The 23,170-nt window shown below is 43.3% G+C and overlaps 1 long non-coding RNA gene across 1 annotated transcript; it reads left to right on the forward strand.

Moving 5' to 3' along the window:
- Nucleotides 1-256: 256 nt before the first annotated feature.
- LOC308589439 lies at nucleotides 257-5,872 on the forward strand. Its single transcript, XR_014009245.1, has 2 exons — nucleotides 257-386; nucleotides 5,565-5,872. It is a non-coding gene; the product is annotated as an uncharacterized lncRNA (long non-coding RNA).
- Nucleotides 5,873-23,170: the final 17,298 nt, after the last annotated feature.

Consider the following 23,170-nt stretch of genomic DNA (forward strand, 5'->3'; position numbering starts at 1 on the left):
GGTCAATGTTTAAATTCCAGAACATTGTATTGTCCAGTTTGTTCCCCTTTTTGGCTCAGGTCCTTTTGGGGGGGGGGGGTTGTAACAGCAACATACCTATTCTGTGAAATCCAGACTTCTCTACATTTTGGAATAGAGTTTTCCAGCCGAGTCTAACAGCATCTGGAGAGGCACAGGTTCTCCGTCTCACTAAGCAGGCAGCAACTTAGGTCTGAGAGTTTCAATATACTTTCTCTTACCAGGTTTCTTCCTATGGTATATTGTGCACTCACCGCTCTGGCTACCAATTGTGAGGGGGCACAACCAGGTGGTCCCACGGAGGCACTAGCTTCCATGGGGATCCCTGCACCGCCCTGGCAAAGGCAGCTGAGCAACTCAGGCCCACGGTGAGTGGGTGTGGATGGAGGGAGGTGGGCAAGGGGCGACCCCAGTGCAGCCTGGTCTAGCATTCCTCTTTGTGGGTGTCAGGGGGATTGCCTGTCAAGGGTCGCATCAGCCAGATGGGCTCGCCCGTGGGCAGGCGGTGCAGCGTGGACCCACTTGGCTCTGGTGGCGGGGCATTCTGGCAGTGTCGGGGGCTTGCCCACCCCGGACGTCAGCAACCCACGCTACGCCACTTCTCACTGCTCACAGCTTCTACTTCTCCTTGCTCCAACTCAGCCTTCCTGTCTGCATACTCTCCCAAGACACTCAACACTGTCTTTCTATCTAAACTCAGAAACTCCTTTCTTTGGCTGTAGATATTTTCCTCAGAGTGGATGTTACACACAGATCAGAACCAGCTCTCTCTCACTCTCCAGCTCTCTGAACAGCTCATTTTATTTTCCTTCCCAAAGTGCTGCTCCACCCATCTCTGGCTTGGTGGCCAGTCAAAGAGACCCTTCAGCTCCCTGGTGGAATTCCAAGTCACTACATCAACAGAATCAGGTCTAGCTCAGCTGCCCGTCACAACGTACAGTGGTACCTCTAGTTACGAACTTAATTTGTTCCGGAGGTCCGTTCTTAACCTGAAGTACCACTTTAGCTAATGGGGACTCTCGCTGCCACCGCGCCGCCAGTGCATAATTTCTGCTCTCATCCTGAAGCAAAGTTTTTAACCCGAGGTACTATTTCTGAGTTAGCAGAGTCTGTAACCCAAGGTGTTTGTAACCCAAGGTGTTTGTAACCTGAGGTACCACTGTACTTCACTACTAAAAAAAGGACTTTGCTCTTCTCTCTAAGCATGTTAAGAGTGTGCAAAGAAAACATAACACATTATTTGCATAATTCATCCTGTACCTGCTTGAGTTAGAGTGTAAGAAATCTCAAACAAAGGCGCATGACTGCATCTGCTGCCTGGATCTTTCCAGAGCCTTCCTTCCTTTTCTTCCTATTGACAATATTGAGGGTGAATTGGGTGTTGGTCAGGAGACAGCCTGTAAATCTACTTTAAAATTGGTGAGACGGCAATCTGCTACTGAACGCCACTGAAATATTATGGGAGAGAGTCCTCCAAAGGACTTTGGGAATTGCGATCTGCAAGACCACATTATTTTCTATCTCAAAATAATCGCTGCAGGATATAACTTTGCTGAAAATCTTGTCAAAGTGGGCATCAGTTGCTTTGCCATTCAGTTCATTGCAACAAGGCCAGGTTTTGCTTGGGTCAGCATCCTCTCAGGTTCCTGGCAGATGCAAGGGGTATAATTTTAGCTGCTTGAACCAGCTATGCTCGACGTAAACAGCAGAGGCTGTGAGCTGTTATCAGTCTCTTTTGGGGTTTTCCTTCTTCTTCCTCTGTTCTGCAGAATACAGCAGCCAATTTTGAAGGTAAATGCTCCAGCACAGCTGCTGGCCTGTTGGTTACTTGTATTTGATCTGTGAAATTGCTATGAGGTTTTTTTTCTTTACTTGCCTCAGACATGAGCATTACCTCTTTGGGAAGCTGTGATATTCACCCAAAAGAGAGCCGGCTGCTGCTTGTTTGGATTCAAGCAGTGACTGAACAGTGACAGGACATTTGGACAATTCAGGATTAATAGTAGATGAGATAAGTTCTGGTAACCACAGAGGAGATGAAGGGATTTTAAACATGCCACTTACTATTCAGTCACATCAGTGGTTAGGTTTGCTGAAATGATATCTTAACAAAAATGCTTTTGTGCAAGTTGCATATATCTTGCTTGTTTGTACATATTAAGGGTGGAAAGTGATGATTGAGAAAAAAATGGTTTCTGAGAGCTCCTTCCTTTCAATTTCTCACATCTGGTTCATGGACCTAGTCTTTCCCTTCCTTCAATACGGGGATGAAAATACAGCCATAACGTTGTTAAGAGGTTTCTGTGATTTGAACTCTCAGAATGTGCTATAGAAACATCATTATTATTCCTTTTGTCACATAAATGTTTGAGATTTCCTACTAGTGTGGCTTAGAATTTTGGCTCCAGACAAACAATGGGATCACAAGGAACTAAGCCACAGTTTGACTGCCTGGTATTACATTATGAAACACTCTGCTTGCTTTGCATCTCTTCTTCATAGCACCTGAAGATCTAGCTAAACAACCGACCACCCCCATATCTCTATGACAACAATTGTCTAGTTCTGACATATTTATTTCTTACCAGTACAACCAATCCAGCTTGGAAATAATTACAGCTGTAATGATTAGTCAGTTTATCAATGAGAATAATAAATAAAAACCACTTTGACTAAAAAATGGGCCAATTAATTGAGCAGCATTTTTTTAAAATAAAAAAATACAAGTATTCAAAAATACTGCAGATGGCAGGCACTGCCTTAAGAGACATTTTATTTCTTTGTCCCACACATGAGGAATGCCCCCTCTTCTAAGATGTGGCTTTCTATGGTAGTTGTGTGTGTCATCTAAAAACAAATGTTTGAATCTAGACTTAGATTTCAGTGGGCCCACTCTAAGCATGACTACAGCTCCCCCCCCAAACAAACAACTATATTTCTTGGTTCAGAAATACTGGATTTATCCATATGCAGATATAATCAATAGTTTAATTAATTTTTAAAAACCCACAAATTTTATTAACCAAATCCCAGCCTTATTTCTGATATGTTGCTGTATGCAAAAGGCAGGAGTGAATTAAGGTGCACAGGAGTGACTTGAGTGCAGGGTGCCAAAGTGCAGTGTATCTTCATTTAGCTGGTGATGGGGCAAGGTCTCATAATGAGGAGGATGCCCAAGACCCGAGTGATAAGTTCTGTGTTGCACTGTTGGGGGGAAATGTAAAGAAACGCTGAACTGCTCACTCACTGCTTTCCTGAATTTCCCTGTTAGCCGCTTGTGAGCACAGCTTAAAAATACAGCCCTGGAAACACGGAGAGTGTACATCAAACATAAGTGTGAACATGCCTTATGACAACGTTCTACCCATCCTTTTGGGCATCACCGTAGATCTTCTATTCTAATCTTTTTCTCTCCTTGTTTTTATTTGTCTTTGGACATCATCTAAAATTCTGAAGTATAGCAAGGCGTATTTCAGTGACAAAGTTAAGCATAATACAGAAAGCTGTTCAAGAAATGCTCTTGTGAGAAAATGGCCATCTGTTCTCGTCTATTGCTACATAATGTGGCTTAAGTACTTCCGTCTCTTAGCAGCAAAGGTGTAATAACGGCACATTGATTGATGTCAAGTATTAGCTCTGAGGAAATTCTTTTCCACACAGATGTACTTTAGCTTGTTTACACCATGGAATTCTTTTCATGTTTCCCATGTTTTGCTTGTATCTCTGAGATATTTCTGAAGCAGGGAATTTATAGCTCTGCACTTCTGTGGAGGTTCCTTTATGTTGCAGAAGTAATTCAAAAATACGATGCCTTAAATATAAACTTTACTATTATTTCTATTATTATTTTGCTGCCTCCCTTAAGCCAGTCAGCCATGATACCTTACACTTGGCATGGAATAAGCTGCTCCCTCAGTAGCTCTCTGCGCTCATTAAAATTCAATGTTAGCATTTGACAGTCTGCCTGGTTTTTCCATGGGGCTTCACTTGACTCTTCCTTAAGCACATGCTGGTTTTAAAACTTCAAATGCTTTGGTGCATATTCAGTGAACTAGCTCCTGGCTTCTGAGCGCTCAACAATTCCCTGTCTGGAGCAAGACGGACTGCTTTATTCCGAGGGGGGCCCAAAGTTCTTTTAGCTTTAGAGCTCTGATCATGAACAAGGTGGTGGGGCAGAGGAAAAGTCTGTTCTTTCCTCTGGTAATTTTGGCTCCATCTGCAAAATTTGGAAATGCTCATAGTTAAGAGGATGCTTGCACTTTTATTCTGGGCATATGTGCACCGCTGCTTTTTAAAAAGTGTTAATAGTTTTTTGAGCTCCTTAGGGAATGATGGGAATCGTGAGGGCAAGCAGGCAAAGGATGTATCTTAAGTTTCATCCAACACAATGGTGTTCAACTGGTGGGTCGTTACCTGGATCACAACAGGAGCACTATCGTCATGCAAATACTGTATATGACAAAAGATTAATAAACCCAAATGCAAGTTTGGGGTAAAAGAGGGTCCTGGGTGTGAAAAGTTTGAAGATACCTCGTCTAATAGTCCTAGTTTTGAGATGGTTGGAGATGGATAAGGGAATGAGATTCTCTACCAGATATTTCAGCAGTGTGTGATACCATCAATCATTGTGTACGCCTGGAATGCACTTGTAGGTTGGGCCTGAGTTTTTGGAACTCTTTCTTGACCTCTTAGTCTTTGGTGTCCCCAAACTGTTCTCTTTAATCACTGAGGTGGGGCTCATTGGGACATTTGGTGTTTGCTATTATCAGGATAAGGGATGCGGGTGGCACTGTGGGTTAAACCACAGAGCCTAGGACTTGCTGATCAGAAGGTCGGCGGTTCGAATCCCTGCGACGGGGTGAGCTCCCAGCTTCTGCCAACCTAGCAGTTCGAAAGCATGTCAAAGTGCAAGTAGATAAATAGGTACCGCTCTGGCGGGAAGGTAAACGGCGTTTCCGTGCGCTGCTCTGGTTCGCCAGAAGCAGCTTAGTCATGCTGGCCACATGACAAAGAAGCTGTACGCTGGCTCCCTCGGCCAATAAAGCGAGATGAGCACTGCAACCCCAGAGTCGGTCACGACTGGACCTAATGGTCAGGGGTCCCTTTACCTTACCTTTATTATCAGGATAGAAATGAGACACTATTCTGAAGCCGGAATTTGTAAAGGACTAGATTTGAATGGAGAAACTGAAGCAGCGTATGCACAGCATTTTTTTTAAAAAAATAGAATAAATGGAAACCAAATTCTTGCCTTTTCTACATAGTCCACACACAATCTAGATTTATCACATATTTTGCCCTTCAAAAGTGCTTCTTGAGAAACTGGTTTCATTCCAAAAACAGTTCATTGTAGTTTTATTCTGCGTTGCCCCATAGTGTATCCATTTGGAAACGGAAGTAGACTTTGTGGGAATGATGGTGTGGGAAAGTGTTTATCAAGATCACAGTTACCACTTCTTGACCTTGGACATGTGTAGGGAGGAAAAGGGGAAGGTTTTCAAACGCATATCAAGTAACCATGCCCTATCTCTCCACCCGCCCCCCAGCATGTTTGTCTTTCTCATCTAATCCATGGAAGAATTTGATTCCTGGAAGAGAACAGACTGGATGTGGGCTATCAAAATGAAGCTTGATCTGCACAACACAGGAGGAAGACTCTGGAATAGAGTGGTTTGGAGGGGATGTAGCACTTTTGAAAAATCAAGAGAGTGCTCATGCATCTAGATGACCAGGTGATGTTGGTGGCCAGGAGCAACTTTCTTCAGCCTAGGGTGGTGCTCCAGCTGTGCCCACTCCTGACAAAGTCAGACCTGCCTAAGGTCACACCTGCATTAATTAAATCAAGATTTGATTATTCATTGATTATTTAGTTATTATATTTCCATACCACCCTTCATCTGAAGATAACAGAATGGTTTACAATAAAAACACACAAAAATACGTAGCATAATAACAAACTAAACCAATACCCCCACCCACAGTTTAAAAGGTCATAGATTGTTTAATTAGCCAAAGACCTGGGAGATAAGGAATGGCTTTTCCTGATGCCTAAAGATTTATTTTATTTTTTATACAATTTGTATACGTCTTTTCATCCATTACTCTCAGGGAAAGGTGAGCCTCCCTGGGGACAGCATTCTGCAAGCAGGGAGCCACCACATAAAAGGCCTGTTGCTGCCCACCAGACCTCTTTTGAAGAAGAGCCTCAGGTGATCAAAGGGACTCGGTTGGTTCATGTGGGGGGAGGCGGTCTTTGATTACTTGCCATTGACTGGCAAGGCTCCAAAGAGTGTTTGGTAGAGACAGGGAACCAGGGGAGTGAGATGTCCAATGATTGTCAACCCCCATCCCATTTTTTTGCAGTTCTTTGTGAGACAGAAAAAACATGTGGTTTATTTGGCCCTTAGCTTGGCTGGCTAAATCAGGTGAGGATAGCTGATCGGCCTCAAACCCTCAGTGAGTTAGAGACTTCCCCTGCATGTGAAGGCAGGCGCTGGCAGATGATGATAATAATAATAATAATAATAATAATAATAATAATAATAATAATAATAATAATAATAATTTTTATTTATATCCTGCCTTCCCCAGCCGAAGCCGGGCTCAGGGCGGCTAACAACACTAAAATAGTGCAACATTATAAAAACATTATAAAAATTAATTAAAATCAAAATTGATGGCAACCATAAACTAAAGTTTTGTAAAGATTGCTAAAGGAGGGAGTCAGGCTGCACCCTGACCAAAGGCCTGGTGGAACAGCGCTGTCTTGCAGGCCCTGCGGAAAGATGTCAAGTCCTGCAGGGCCCTAGTCTCTTGTGACAGAGCGTTCCACCAGATTGAGTGGACAAGACCAGCAGTGGGTCCAACAGTCAAGAAGGCCATTTCTGCACATGCTAGAGGGAAGGGAAGGGCGGACGGGGCTCATCAACCTTGGAAAGTATTATTATTATGTCCATCTAAGACAAGGACAACTTTGATCCTAAACCTCCTCTGCCTTGCAGGATATCTTCTGGAGAAGAAAAGGCTAAGGTGTAAACCCTACACAAATCTGGAGCAGAGTCCCTAAGACACTTGGATGGCGCCTTCTACGTCTTCTTACGGCAACTCCTGCAGCCAAGCTGGTGCCAAACATATTGCTCTAGTGGGGTAGAAGAGCTGGAAATTATGCCAATATATTCCACATCTGGCAACCAATGTGAGCAAAAGTATTTAACATTACTTAAACACTATGAGAAACCAAAGGGGTGCATTGGTTGCCAGATGTGACCCCCCCCAGCTCTCCTACCTCACTACTTTGCTTTTCCTTGGACCACATCAGCGAGGCCAAGAGGGGGTTCTTGTTGTCTGGACACCCCAGGACCTTCACACACACTCCTTAGGCTTCCACCCCAGGGAGGTCACTTTGGTGCTGTTAACGCAGTGGTTTGACTTCACCCTTGGAGGTGCACTCCATTGTCTCTTAAGACAGATGGATACCAACAACAAGCTTGGTCATGGGATGTCACCTTTATACTTATGAGCGGTAGCAATCCTGTCTGAGAGAATTGATTGGTTTGATAAAGCTACTTCACAATAACCCATTAAAATGCTATCATTTAAGTGTTTGGGAATTAGCATAGTATGACAATAGAAAGTGTTAGTTCCAGCCTGCAATTACATTGTCTGACCTCTGTTAAAAGCTTGGCAATGAACCAATTAAGGAATCTTTTCAGGGCATTAGTGGCAGCTTTGAAATGTTTAGCTAGACACGATGTTTTTCACTGAAGAGGTTTAAATTAACATCTACTTTGGCATGGTGCTAGGATGCAGGCAGGGTTGCCAAGAGGCAGGTACAGGGAATCCAACAGGGGCCCCAGATTCTGAGCTTTCATGTTTATGAAAATAAAAATAAGAATTAATGTAGGTCTCTAACAACTGCAGAATGAAAGTTATGAAACAAAATGTGCAGACACTATTCAAAGAAATTGCTTTTTGAGATATGAGCCTGCCCCCAACTTTCAGTGTTTAGACAGTGAATGAAGTCACAGCCATGAAAGACAAATGTTATGGAAAAATTTATAGAGTTGCACACATATCAAAGAAAAACCAAGAATAGCTTCAAATAAGTCCCTTCTCCAGGGAATGTAGAAGGGACTTTCTGGCTCATTTTGAAGCTCTGATTTGATATTCCTTGCTGCATGATTGACTCTAATTTTGCTGTGTAGACAATGGATAAAGACTGCCTGATTTGTCTTAAAAGAACTTACTAGCTCATTCTGAGACTGTTTCTTCATCTTCCCCAAGAGGGAAGTGATTGTTGCCTAGAGTAAATAATTAAGAAACCCGGGATTTTAGTACTGCTCTGGCTGTGCAGTAGCAGGTCCATCCAAAAGCAAATGGTAGCAGCATTTTTATTTTTTTACATGGTTTAAGGTTGGTTCTGGGGGAAGACTAGGCTCTTGTGCCTCTAACAGCTATGTGGCAGGCAGAAAATCAATAGGCTAAGCTTTTCTAGTATGAAATACAATTTCAGAGAAAGCTTAATCAGTTGACAATCTGTCTAACATAGATTTTATTTCCAGTGTGTGTCCACTTATTTATTTTTGGATACCCCCCTTACAGAAGATGGCAGAAATTTGCATATGGCACAAAGAGTATGCATATGTGTGTCCTCTTTTGCAGACACAAATGCTATCTACATATAGCATACTGGCCCCAGGAATTTGTGTTGGAACCTGAGCTGGGATGTAATCATGTACTGTAAGGGCTTGTGCATACTTCACTTGTCCTCTGCCTAGAAAGCATGGGTCCAATAGGTTTTTCACATGTCCCATGCTTTCTAGGCATAGGACTGAGTAGTTTTCCTTTTGCTCCTTCTTCTTGGAGATCACTTGTGACTGAGTAAGATTGTTTTCCATGAACGCAGTCTTAGTGATGTATCCATAAATGACTCTGGAGGCCAATTCTAGATCCGCACATCCTTCCACAGTGGGGACATAGGTTTTTGGGCAGGAGTTGATCACGGCGAGGATTTCCCAAATGTGCCTTCCTCTTAGCTTGTTTTTCCGTTGTCCTGAATCCGTGCTTCTCCAAAATCCATGACACCTTTGGTAAAGGCTATTCTCCAGTTGGAGTGAAAATCCATGGAAAATCTGATTGATGTTTACTCTGATTCAGTGGTACAGAGCGAGACAAGCAGAATTGTGGATGAACTACCATAAATAGTTCAATCAAGATCTGATCCAGATTTATTTGTTCTAAACCAACAGTTGTTTGTGGGTCTTCTTACCTCAGTTTATGCACCCAGAAGACATCTTCACCTCAAATGTGTACATAATATTATATATGGAGCATTGGGTTCATTATTGGGTTCACTGCCTTCCGTTAAGAGTTTGGGTTTAATCCTTGATGCCTCCCTTTCCATGGAGGCACAGGTTACAGCAACAGCCAAGGCGACATTTTCCCACCTTCGCTGCATCAAGCAGTTGGTCCCTTACCTTTCCTGCCCCGACCTGGCCACAGTGATCCATGCGACGGTCACCTCCAGGCTTGGCTACTGTAATTCGCTCTATGTGGGGCTGCCCTTGAAGCTGTCCCAGAAACTCCAGCATGTGCAGAATGCTGTAGCGAGGCTCCTCACGGGGTCTCTGCCATGGGAGCATATTCACCCAGTGCTTTTCCAGCTGCACTGGCTCCCGGTGGAGTACAGGGTCAGATTTAAGGTGCTGGTTTTGACTTTTAAAGCTCTTCACGGCCTAGGACCCTCGTACCTACGACACCACCTCTCCCGGTATGCTCCACGGAGAGCCTCAAGGTCCATAAATAGCAACACCCTAGTGGTCCCAGGCCCTAAGGAAGTTAGATTAGCTTCAACCAGAGCCAGGGCCTTTTCAGCACTGGCTCCTTCCTGGTGGAACGCTCTGTCTCATGAGACCAGGGCCCTGCAGGATCTGATCTCTTTCCGCAGGGCCTGTAAGACAGAGTTGTTCCGCCTGGCCTTTGGATTGGAGCCAATTTGATTCCCTCCCCCCCTTTTTTCTTTTTTCTTTTCCTTTCTCCTCCTGCGATGAGGCTACATTTTAATATTTTAATGTTTCAATATTTTAATGTTGTATTTTAATTTTGTTTTTAAGTTGTAATCATTCAACTTGTTTTTATTAATGCTTGTTAGCCGCCCTGAGCCCGGCCTTGGCTGGGGAGGGTGGGGTATAAATAAAAATTATTATTATTATTATGTGTTTGGAGCTCTGCATTCTTTTCAAGTCAAATAACCCAGGAAGAAGGTTATTACACACCATTATTTCTGTGTTATTGGTTTTTGTTTAATTGCTGCTGAAGCAATGTGATTAAAAGTGTCAGTTGTGCACCAGAATATCACATCAACAATCTCCTCACAAGGAGAAAATTAAAGGAAGCCATTGTTCTCTCCAAAATGACTCCACCCTTGCCTACAATGGGAACGTGTGTGAAATACTATGAATCCTTGACAAAATGCTACAAAATGTGTGTTGCAGTTTCATATCTCTGTTTTACATTCACTGACATGTAGAGACTAAGTTGACTTGAATGATCTGATTAAAATGAACTTTGGTGCAGAGTCCACTGAACATTCTGTTAGTTCTTAGTAGCTTTTACTTTTGTACTTTCTCAGCAGATCCTACTCCACACTCAGTCCCTTTAGGTCTTTTTAACTGTGTGTGAGAGAGAGTGAGACAGATACAGAGAGAACATTTTTGGGATTTTCTATTTTTAAAAAACGTTCCAAACAGCTTTGCAGGGGGGAAATTTTATGCTCATCCTAAGGTCAAGCTGATCCTTACTGGGAAAAAGTGTGCTCAGCCTAAGGTCAAGCTGACCCTTGCTTGATGTAAGTTAAGAACAAACACTATTGGTCTTGTGTGTTCTCCATCAGATGTTCCTTTGGAAGATGTTTTGCTGACCAAACAGAGCTTCCAAGTTGGAATCTATCTTCTATTTGTTCTTATCAAATGAAGCAGATGAAATATTAGTATCTAGCACCAAGGCTTGGATAAATAGGGTAGGACTTTATTCTTAACTATTTCATTTTAACAGAACAAAATCTGCAGCAATGCAATTTAATTTTTCAAGACATGTAGTTAAAATTTATTCCTTGAATTACTATGAGTAGTGTGAGAATTCATTCCAAATTCCTAAATGAAAAGAGGTGAGAGGGGGAATAGTGCTGGTTCTCAAGGCTTGATACTGACTGCTTCCAATGAACATTTCCTGTGCTGCACATGGACTTCTAAAAAGACTAGGTCCAGCTGAGGGATTTGAACACATCAGATACAACAGCTGGAACATTTTGGCGCATATAGCCTGCAGAACAGAAGATAGTGGGATGAGGAAAGATGAAACTTGTTGGGTAATTTTTTTAAAAAAGCATGGATGTATTTATTTATTTCTTTGTTCAGTAAGTGGTACATAATATTTTTTTAAAGCACCTAAAATACAACTCAAAATAATATATACATACATGTGTGTGTGCCATAATCTCCACAACCGATAAAAATCACATTAATATCCAGCAAATAAATGGATATTCAGCTGGTGCTGAAGCTTATCAGAAAGCTCGTCATCAAAAAAACTAAGATCATGGCCACTGGTCCCATCACCTCCTGGCAAATAGAAGGGGAGGAAATGGAGGCAGTGAGAGATTTTACTTTCTTGGGCTCTATGATCCCTGCAGATGGTGACAGCAGTCATGAAATTAAAAGAGGTCTGCTTCTTGGGAGAAAAGCAATGTAAACCTAGACAGCAACTTAAAAAGCAGAGACATCACTTTGCCAACAAAGGCCCGTATAGTTAAAGCTATGGTTTTCCCAGTAGTGATGTATGGAAGTGAGAGCTGGACCATAAAGAAGATCAAACCTATCCATTCTGAAGGAAATCAGCCCTGAGTGCTCACTGGAAGTACAGATCGTGAAGCTGAGGCTCCAATACTTTGGCCACCTCATGAGAAGAGAAGACTCCCTGGAAAAGACCCTGATGTTGGGAAAGATGGAGGGCACAAGGAGAAGGGGACGACAGAGGACAAGATGGTTGGACAGTGTTCTCGAAGCTAGCAGCATGAGTTTGACCAAACTGCGGGAGGCAGTGGAAGACAGAATGCCTGGTGTGCTCTGGTCCAGGGGGTCACAAAGAGTTGGACATGACTAAACAACAACAACAAAATATCTTAGAGGGGAAACAGACTCATAGGTGTATGGTACACACTTATGGATATATGTAGGGCACACGCCTGAGTTATAAAATACAGTGGTACCTCTGGATGCGAATAGGATCTGTTCCAGAGCCCCGTTTGCATCCAGAAGCAAACGCAACCTGTGTCCGCGCATCTGCGCGTGCGCGGGTCACGACTCGCCGCTTCTGCACATGCACATGACGTCATTTTGACTGTCTGGGCATGCACGAGTGGTGAAACCCGGAAGTAACGTGCTCCGTTACTCCCGGGTCACCGCAGCGCACAACTCAAAAATGCTTATCCAGAAGCTACTTCAACCTGAGGTATGACTGTATCTTTGTTTAAAGTTACATGTTAGTTTAATGTTATGTAACTAAAATATAACAAACTATGCTAGGAATTCATTAAAAAATGCATTGCCGCATGTATGTCAGAACCAAAAAATAATTACAGGAAAATACAGTGGTACCTCGGGTTACAGACGCTTCAGGTTACAGACTCCACTAACCCAGAAATAGTACCTTGGGTTAAGAACTTTACTTCAGGATGAGAACATAAATAGTGCAGTGGCAGCGCGGCGGCAGTGGGAGGCCCCATTAGCTATAGTGGTACCTCAGGTTAAGAACAGTTTCAGGTTAAGAACGGACCTCCAGAACGGATTAAGTTCTTAACCTGAGGTACCACTGTAATACCAAAACATTATTCTAGAAGAAAACAAAGGAAAACTGTACCATCAGACTAGTTGTCACCAGTCTTAAACTGTTTAATAACACCTGACTTTCTTTTAAAATTTTACCGGGGGGCAGGTGTGTCAAATAGCAAAGAAGCTGCCATGTATGCCCGATAGCCTTGCCCAGGCACACCAGGTTCTGCTGAACACTGTGGGTGCTCAGTGCGCGCACATGGAGGAGGCTGGCAGGGTGTTGCACCCTCAGAAAGGCCTGATGGGGCCTGTTGCGACTGCGACGGAATCTGTTGGCCCCTCACGCTGCAGCGACAGGCAGCCGCAGGCGGACCCTCTGGCCCCTACAGCCCCACAGAGATGGCATTCCTGGCTTCGCCTTACTAACTAGTTTTAGTAATCTTGCCTATTTCAGAATCAAAGTAGAAAGATATGAAAACAGTAGTGGTGATTTGATTTTAGCCAGGAAAGGATTTCATCAAGTTTTCTTAAATTCATTTTCATGAAATCTTACTATGACTCCCTTGTTACAACAGCTCCACCAGCTACCAGTTAGTTTTTGGTGTGCTGGTTATGACCTATAGAACTCTCCACAGCTTAGCTGCAAGCTATCTGACTGTATTACCTTATACAAGCCTGCCTGCTGACTGGATGAAGACAAGCTTCTGACGTTGTGAATGTAAAGTCTTCTACTTCTTTATAACTTAGTCATGCTGGCCACATGACCCGGAAAAACTGTCTGCAGACAAACGTCGGCTCCCTCGGCAAGTAAAGAGACATGAGCGCCGCAACCCCGGAAGAAGAAGCAACTTCTGAATATGAAGTGAAGGCAAGAAATCAGTCTGACCTTTGTGAGGTGTCCTTGTAAATAGGAAGAAACTGTTTGTAATATATATTTTTCTTTACCAATGGGACCTCAGTGTGTTTTATTTACACTTTGAAACAATGGTAGTGATGTGTGAATGAGACAGAACAGGTGGTGAAGGGACCTTGGAGATTTTTAAACAGAAGTCTGATGGCCATCTGCCATGTATGATCTAGCTGAAATTCCTGCGTTGCTGGGGGTTGGACTAGATGGCCCTTGGGTACCTTCCAACTCTACAATTCAATGATTCTATGCTATATATCAACCATTTTTTAAACAAACAAACAAACAAACAAACAAGCAAGCAAGCAAATCCTAAGAGCCCTTCTTTACTGGTTGCATTTATGAGGAAAGTGCTAGTATGAAAGTAGGTGGTTTGTTTATCTGGAGAAATGGTTGCAATGAAATTGCATTGCCAGGTAAGACTTCAGATGCTTTTTAAAACCCCAAACAATAAGCTTTATTCTGTGTGATTTTCATCTGTTGACTTTAAACATTGCATTTTCTTCACCCAATGAAAGTTCTGACATTTTTGTATGTTTTCTAGGGAACTCGTATTGTCAGAATATTTTTATCTTTTGAGAACAGCCAAGTACTTTTCATGTCATGTTGGCTGTCAAGGAAAGGGGGGGGGGAGAGGTGAAATCTATCACAAGGAAGTTGGCAAACAAAACAATAGACTTACAAAACAGGGCTGCCACAAAACTGCTGGAAGACTTTCGAGCCCCTGATGTGAAGCAGTCAAATGCTTTGATAAATCTCTCCTATTCACTTATTGTGGTACTCATTCTGCAAGGAAGAAGGGTGCTGGTGAGAAAAGGATAGGCAGGTTAGTAAAGGTTCAAGAGGCTGTTTATCACTCTTTCTCCTCCTCCTGCCCCCACCCCCCTGTGCAATAGGGAACCAGAAACTGAGAAGATCATCACAGTTTATGAGGGCTACAGTGTCACGGCTGGTTCCTGATAAGCAAGGCACACACCTGATAGTTAACTCTATTGGCAAGAGAGACCAGTGGTGCCAACGTGAATAAAATATTGGGTGTGCCCAAGTAAGCCCCACCCTGCATAATCAATCATATGATGTGGTGCACGTACATTTGAATGACAATGCCCATCAACTGGGGGGCGGACGACCCCCTTAAATATTTTATCGGGGGGTGAAGCCCCATTAGCCCCTGGAGTTGTCTCCTATGAGAGAGACACAGCAGTTTCCATGGTGCTCCGGATACACACAATCACAGGCTTGTAGCCATGAATTACTGACTCCGGTGACCAAACTAGCTAGCTCCTAATACTGTAGTAATCCATGCTGGTACCTTAATCCTGACCAATCTGTATTCTCTGGGAGGTGGGGCATGCTTCCTATTGGACTGCCTAGCTATGATCATAATTTAAAATGGAACCGAAATTCAGACAACCTGCTAATGAATTTTGTGTGCTAATTACTTGCATCGAATCAGAGTTGTTTTCCTATTAAAAGCTATTGCTTGTATCAGGTGAAAAGATTGCCTTGTGGTGAGTCACTGGACTGTGGAGGATTGAGAACATTTTCAACAGCAAACCCTGCCGTAAAAGTTAAGCAGAAGCTTAGTGTGAGTGTGTTCAGTGTCTGCCTTTGGGTTATTTGTACGTCCTTGGAAACATGTATTTTAAAAAATAGTAGTGAAGAAGTAGAGCTAATCTTCTCTTTTCATGTGTCAAGTGTTTTACTTTAGGCTGAAGGTCCTTTAAAGGCAACACCACAGTGCTGTCAGAAACTGTGTCTGATGATTCACAAGTAAATTGCTTTGTGATGTACCCAGAATGTGTTCAAAAGCATCTGTTTCTTCAAATCTGGCCACCCGCTGCTTTAAAGTAGAGATAATGCCTTTTGTTCCTTTGAGGGGGGTGCCTTTAGTAATATTGTTTTCAGTTAGGTAAAATATGACAAGCTAGCACTGAGAATTTCTTTTCAATGAAATGTGTGTAATGTTACAGCTTTTCCTTTGTTTGGTGTTTCCATAGTTTTAATCTACAAGCACATATAAAATCATTAAGGCAAGCAAATAATTTAACTTTCTTAAGTTCACATGTTAGCAAATGCTTTGGAGCATAAAGATTCTAACTGACAACAAAATCACTAATTGATTATCTTTGGGAGAGGAAGGGAATCTCTGAAATAGAAGTGTGTTGTGCAGAAAGTGGCTAAAGAAAGGCTTTTCTTAATCTCTCAGAGCACCGGAACTCAGGGACATCCAATGAAACTGTATGTTAGAACAGTGTTTTTCAACCTTTTTTGGGCAAAGGCGCACTTGTTTCATGAAAAAAATCACGAGGCACACCACCACTGTGTGCGGAGAGGGAGATGTCAGAGCCCCGCTGCTCTCTATGGGGAATCGGATGAGAGCGGACCGCCTGTCCGCTCTCATCCGATCCCATCCGATCTGATCCCCACCCAGGACGGATGGAAAATAGGGTGGACACAGTCCGGCGCCCGCCTAGTGGGCAAAAATTTGACATTTTTTAAATAAAAAATCTTTCGAATCTTTCAATTTTTCCCACGGCACACCAGGCAACATCTCGCGGCACACTAGTGTGCCGCGGAACAGTGGTTGAAAAACACTGTGTTAGAAGGCAGCATGCTTCTGAAGGCCAGTGGCTGAGCATCTCAAGTTGGGAGAGTGTTGTCTTGCTTCCAGGATTCCTATCAGCTGGTTGGCCACTGTGAGAATGGAATGCTGGACCAGATGGGCCATCGGCCTCATCCAGCGGCTCTTATGTTTGTATGTTCAGGATCTAATTTTAGACCTGCGAAAATAAGTACCAAGGTACTCCTTCTTATTTGGTTATACTTGATAGGCTAATTGCTGGTGGGAGGCAGGCATCAGTTGATGTATGAAACTCCCTCACCTCTGAAATAAGGCAGGTACAGAATTGTACAGTAGTTGAATGCTTTAATAAGCACTTTATCTTACTGCATTTTGTTTGTAACTTGTGATCCACTCTAGTATTAAGTCAGATGAAAACCATCATACAAATATTTATAAACAAATAAATACATGGTAGGTGAATGCAGAATCAGGAGGGACAAACCGTGAAGGTAGAAGTCTTTATGTAACTGGACCTCATCCAGCATGGAAGAAACCACAAATACAGCATAATCAAGAAACATTTATATTTATGATCCATTATCTTTTTTGAAAGGAAAACCCAAGGTGGCTTAACATAAGTATAGAATGATTTGTTCCTGCAGCCCAATAAGAGGAGCAATCCATCTTCCTTCTATTTTTGCGGGTGTAGGATGGTTGGCTGTTGATGGCGTCTGTCCTTGGAGTCAGGGAGAGGTAGCCTTTCTCTTCATAGACTGAACTTTGCTTCGTTAGTTTAAGATAATGATAGACATTGATTTAAGGTGCAGGCAGAAGTAGTCAATATGGTGCCTGCCATATTGGACTATAGTTCCCATCAGCCCCAGCCAGCATGGCTAAAAGTCAGGGGTGATGGCAGTTGTAGTCCAGCAACACCTGGAGTCACCAGGTTGGCTACCCGAGTTACAGATTCACCGCCTGTCAAAAGGCTTTTAAAATTGTGAGTTTCAAGGATTTTATCACAGATAGAATCTGAAGAGGTTCAAGCCCCTGCATTTTGATGTTTTGCATGGATCATTCTGTGTCTCTTCCCCTTTTGTGCTTTGAGCCTGGCTCTGTTAATGTGAGAGCAGATGGACACTAGGGAAGGGACCGGAAAGACAGGCTGCTGAACTCGGCAGCTCTAGACAGCAGAAGCTGAATTAGCCCAGAACCCAGACATGGTACCTTTTACAGCTGGGTGTGCCTGGGAGTGACTGGGAGGCTGTAAAACCTTCTCTCCCTGCCTGCTTGGTACACAGGCAAAACATAATGTTGCCATTGTTATTCATTAATTGTTCTATTTTTTATACTTTACTCAATGTGTTGTACTAATACAAATTAATCTGGCAAAAAAATTGTCTGGATGACCCCTGGCAGCATGGAAACTGGGACAGGGAAGGAAACATGCTAAGTGGATATATTTTAAATAGGAGTTAATTGATGTCAGCTGTATGATCTGTGAAGTTGATTGTAGGTGAGGTAGCAGTTCTCACAGTTCTGCTCCAACCACTTGGAAGTTACTATGGATCTCTCAGGAGGGGAGTGTCGGCTGCTAATTGCCCAGGGAAAGGCTTAGCACAGATCCATGTGGGGAGGTATAATTTGTTCCACTCAGATAAGAAGCTTTTACTTATTGTGCTAAATCACATGGGAGTAAACAGTAGCATTATCTAGTGTCTGGTTCTAGAAATGAATCTGGCTTCACTGGTGAGACTGAGCTTTCGTTTGCTTAATAATCTCTATTAGCATGATATTAGTCTCTCAGTAGGCTTAATTCCACTCTCTAAACTATTTTCTGAACAGCAATTATATAACCAGACTCACCTTTCCCATAGGGCTTAGTGGTGCGTCACGCCAGGGCACCGGACTCTCAGGGGCGTCCCAGCAAGTTGGGGAGCTGCGCGGCTTTGCTGGTGGCCTCCCCTTTCCCTGCACACACACCAACTGCGCCCTGTCAACCATAAGGCTGGCGGGTGTGCAGCTTCCCTCCCAAGGCTCTGCACTCTACTCCCGTGAAGGCTTGGGAGGGGCCCAACTTCACTCCCAAGCCTCTGCGAGGATTGCTCTCCCGCAGCGGCATGGGGGAGAGTTGCGCCCCCCCCCGATGGCTGGCAGTGCGCAGCTATGGCCACCCCAACACTATCCGTGGTACTTTGGGGACGCTGGGGAGATATTTGGGGACGCTAGGCAGATATTTGTACCCCTGCACCACATCTGCTAAAGACGGCCCTGTAGCTCTGTCTAGTCTTTATTTAAACAAACTTATTAAACAATAAAATGATTTTACTCTTAAAGGAACAAGTGAGATATATCGACTCAATAGGGTACCCACGGTCCCTTATATCCTTGGCAAAGAGCTGCATCCCTCCCCACCCAACACCACCACCACCATCAACAAAAAACACAATTCTCCCACATTTGATCTTGCTGTGACACTGGCGGTTTGTCGCCGGTGCAAGGGACCCCACGTGAACCTCTGGAGATTGTAGAGGAATATACAAAAGAGAAAGAGTCCACATTTGTAAAGAGCAACGGTTGACACCGTGTGCTCAGGCTGATGTGAACACCAGTGAGGGGAAGACAAGGCCACCAGAAGAGGAGGAGAAGAAGAACAGGCTTAAGGCCTTTCAAATGACATGTTCTTTCCTAAGGATGTGCTGAGAAGACTGAAGGAAAAGTGTCATGTATCTAAACTCTCAGTGGGTTCAGTTAAAGCGGATTCTGTCACTTTACCACAAAAAATCCACTGAAAATTTTTTGGGGGGACTTTTTGGAATTTGGAAAATGTCAGGGAGATGCAGTGCTTTCCCTCCCTTTAAAAATGTTTAGGGGTACTCTAATTTTGACTCAAGAAAATCACCATTTATAGTTCAAATTGGGAAAAATAAATACAGTAAATGGACAAAAGATTCACAAAATGTTTAGGGGCATGCGTACCCCTACGTCCCTCTAGAAAAAAAGCCCTGGGAAGATGCATTGAGAAGTGTAGGATGAACAAATGGCTAATGAGGAGACTTCTAAACACTCAGTTATGTAAGTATGTGCAGTCCGTTCCAGACTTTTAAAAACAACCCCTAAAACAGCAATTTAACATGAATTTTGCTATCTAATGAGACCATTGATCCATAAAATGAAAGCAATAATGTACTGTACTATAGAATAAATAAATCAGTATTGTAGATGATAAAAATAAAAACATTTTCCCCCCCTTACCTGCACTGATGATAGTCATGGTTTAGATGAAGGGCTTTTATTCATTTCTGCAGTCACACAATCAATCAATCAATCAATCAATCATCAATCAATCAATCAATCAATCAGCAGCTGAACTGGGATCCACACAGTCACAAAAACATATTAACTGAAGAAGTCTCAAAACAAAAAACGGAAAATAAATAGCAAAAACAAAAGCACCAAATATGAGCTCCAAATATCACCTCAGAACACTGCAATCGGAAATGGAAGGCTTGAATTACTATGGGGGGGGGACACAAATTAGCAGCGCAACAGGAAACACAGGGGGACTCAAAACGGAGCATGTTCAGCTTCCGAAAAAAGTTTGACAACCAGAACACCTACTTCTGGTTTTGCAGCATTCGGGTTTCAAGTTGTTTGTGAACTAAGCTGTTCAAAAACCAAGGTACCACTGTATTGGGAACACCATTGAAAAAACCTGCAAACACCCTTTGAACCTCTGGGAATCCTTGACAAACCCTTAAAAATACAAGCAGCAGTTACCAGATGGGCATGAATGGTGGCAATGATGGCTCCTAGTTTTTCTCATCACTGGAGGGCGATGTGGCAACAACAACAAGGGGTGGGGGGTGGATCGGTACCCTGAAGTGCTTGGCTGTGGGTCAGATTCACTTGCTGCTGCTGGTGTCCTGCAGAGGAACATGGTGATGGGCAGCTGGCACGTCTGTCTCTTCAGCTGGTCAAACAGCTCCCTGTACAGTCACACACTGTCTGCAATCAAAAGCTGGATCTTCAGGCTGTGTTCCATGGCGGGGTCATACTGGGCAATGATATTATTTACATGCTTGAGTGCACCAAAGAGTTTGGAAAAGCTCTCCCAGGTCCAGGTGGGTTGGTCATCCTGCTCACCATCACCAGCCTCTTCCCTGCTTTCAGAGCTGGAACTTGATCTCACCAGCTCCTCTAGGTCCCAAAAGGAACAAGCTGGCTTTCAAACTTCCATGGTAAATACAAACTTCCATCCCTTTACCCTTCAGATGCCCCACCTTTTCTTGCTGATTCAAGAAGCTTGAACATGATGCTAACAAAACTACCTGAAGATGATGCTGAATATGGTGGGGAGGGGCAGTTTTTCCTCTGGCAATTCTGCTGTTCTCTCCAACTTCAAATCTCCTTTCGTTGGTTCCTGTGGAAAAGAAATCCAGTACACCAGCTCCAGGGTTGGGTAGTTTTCTTCAAGATTTGAGATGTACTGGGGAAGCAAGGGGCCTGCAATCTTAACCACACTGAATTAAGAGTAAACATAGTGTGGAATGGTTTCTAAATAAACATGCTTAGGATTGTGCTTAATTCTCAGATGCAAGCGATTTCAGTTTGCAAAATGTTGAGAACTCATTAAGTTCTCGTTTCATCAGACCAGCTGTGGAAGGCAATAGCCACACTGTGACCACAGGTCAACAACACTACATTTGTGTCTCAGAATGCACATCCTCTTTAGCCCTGTTCAAATGTGTGTGGCAAAGGTGCAAATGTGTGAGGAGTGTGGAGGCATGTGTGCTTGCCCTGCCCTGCCCTGCCCCACAATGAACGCTCCCAAAGGAGCCATGGACTGAGAACACATCTGCAGAGGGGCAGTCTATCCAAGATGCATATGCTGTCTGAGTGCAGTCAGGAGGCTGCCCCACAAAAAGGTACCCCACCTAGAGCCTCCAGGAAGAGCCAGTAAGATGCATGGGGTGGGGCATGTGTGCACACCTCTGAACTTCTTACTCCCTTGTATGCTTGTCAGTGCACACAGCAGGGCTTTTGAATCAAGACGAGAGAAATAGTTAATTCATTCTAAAGGAATTTCTTGGGAGGTATTGACATTAGGAATTCATATTTAGTTTATACTGTGCACCTTCATCTCTCCAAAGATATCTTATGTGAACATAAGTTGTTGTAGCTCCCAATATTTTGTGGTTTTGAATTATCCTGTATTTCTGTTTATTGGGATTGACTTTGCAAGGAGGTGAACTTCCTTCAAATACTGCTTTCCATTTTATTGCAGCCCCTTAAGGTGAATATGTACTGATTTAAGTATTTAATTGCATTAGCCATTGGCTCTAATTATACATTACAGAACACAGCATTTCACGCTCTCCACTTTATTGAAATGTGGGGCGCTCCAGGTGTAAAATCTTAATTTACAGGGTCAGATTCTATGTGAAGAATAATGGAATATTTTGATGTTTATGAAAAGTGTCGGTTTGAAAATATATAGGGTAAAGTTAGGAAACAGACAAAGGTTCTTAAAGCAGCAACATACCCACAGATGTGCCACATTCTATCAAGCTGCTTCATGCAAATACAGCTGTAATCCAATCCTAACTGTAATCCAAATTACCGGTACCCAACAGGTCTTCTGCAACTTCTACACAACTAGGTGTAGTTTCTTAAAGAACTGATATACAGGCATTAAAAGTTATTAATATTCAATTTAAGGAACAACTTTAGCTATTTATAGAGAAATCTTTTAAAAGTTCATCTCGTTTTGCATTGCCAAAACAATTATTATTCACATTGGATCAAATATAATGGATAATTCCATAGTGACCAGTGTAACATTTGTAAACGCTTCACAAGATTGTTGTGAGTTGCTGGGTGGGGGTGGAGATAGTTAGGCTATATGCCTGAACACTAGCAGAGGAAGAGGAGTGTGGGGGGAGCACGATCCCAGCAGGGTGCCATCGCAGCTGCCCCCCAGCGCTGGGTGCCCCCCGCAGGCGGTGAGCCCCGCCCCCAGGACACATGTCATGCCCCTGTGGGCAGCACACCCCGCCCCCAGGATGCGCACCTGCACTGCCCCCCACCTGCTCTCCCCCCCCCCCAATGCCGGAGCATGAAGCTCCGCCACTGTGCCTGAGTTCCTCCTAATTCCTGGATCTAGCAAAGATTCAATTGTTGGAATTGGACAGCTTCATGGTAATGGCCTCCTATGTATGTGTCATTAGGGTAACAAAGGAAGTGGCTGGGGGACCCTCCCTCAACTGGCTGGTAGTTAGTGTCATGGTTGTGTTTTTGAGGTACACAAACTGTTTAAAGTGTAGAGATCATTTCCAGTCTATTGATTCAAGGAGGAGTTTTATAGTACATTCTCTATGTGGTACAAGCTGGAAGTTTCTAGCTGACAAGTAAGTTTCTATTCTGCTGGGGAAACAAGCAGAAGGTTCTTGTCTGTGTTTGGGTTATGTTTCAGAGGAGCTGAGTGCAGCTGGTCTAAGCAAGAATGAACTGTTATCTTTATTTCAAGGCCACTGGGCGATGGGGATATCTGTCGCTCAGTGGGTCTCCTCATTCTCTCTCTCTCCTCTTTCCAGCTTCTCTCTACTTAATTCTTGTGTATTTTTCTCTCGTTTGAGGGGTGATTTGTACATAGTACATTTAATGCTAAGTTTTAGGTTTTTAACTTAAGTTTTGAAGCAACTGGGTTCTGAGGAGACTGTGCCAATCCAGGATTGTTGGATTTGTGACTGTTACCTCAATTTGCCTTCAGTAAAGTACAACTGAATGAATGTTGGAACTACGCATCATGTTTAAGCGTTTTCACTCTGCTAACTATTCATTGAGGCTTGCTCT

The sequence above is a fragment of the Podarcis bocagei genome (genome assembly GCF_964188305.1).
Source record: "Podarcis bocagei genome assembly, chromosome: 6".
Taxonomy (NCBI): Eukaryota; Metazoa; Chordata; class Lepidosauria; order Squamata; family Lacertidae; genus Podarcis; species Podarcis bocagei.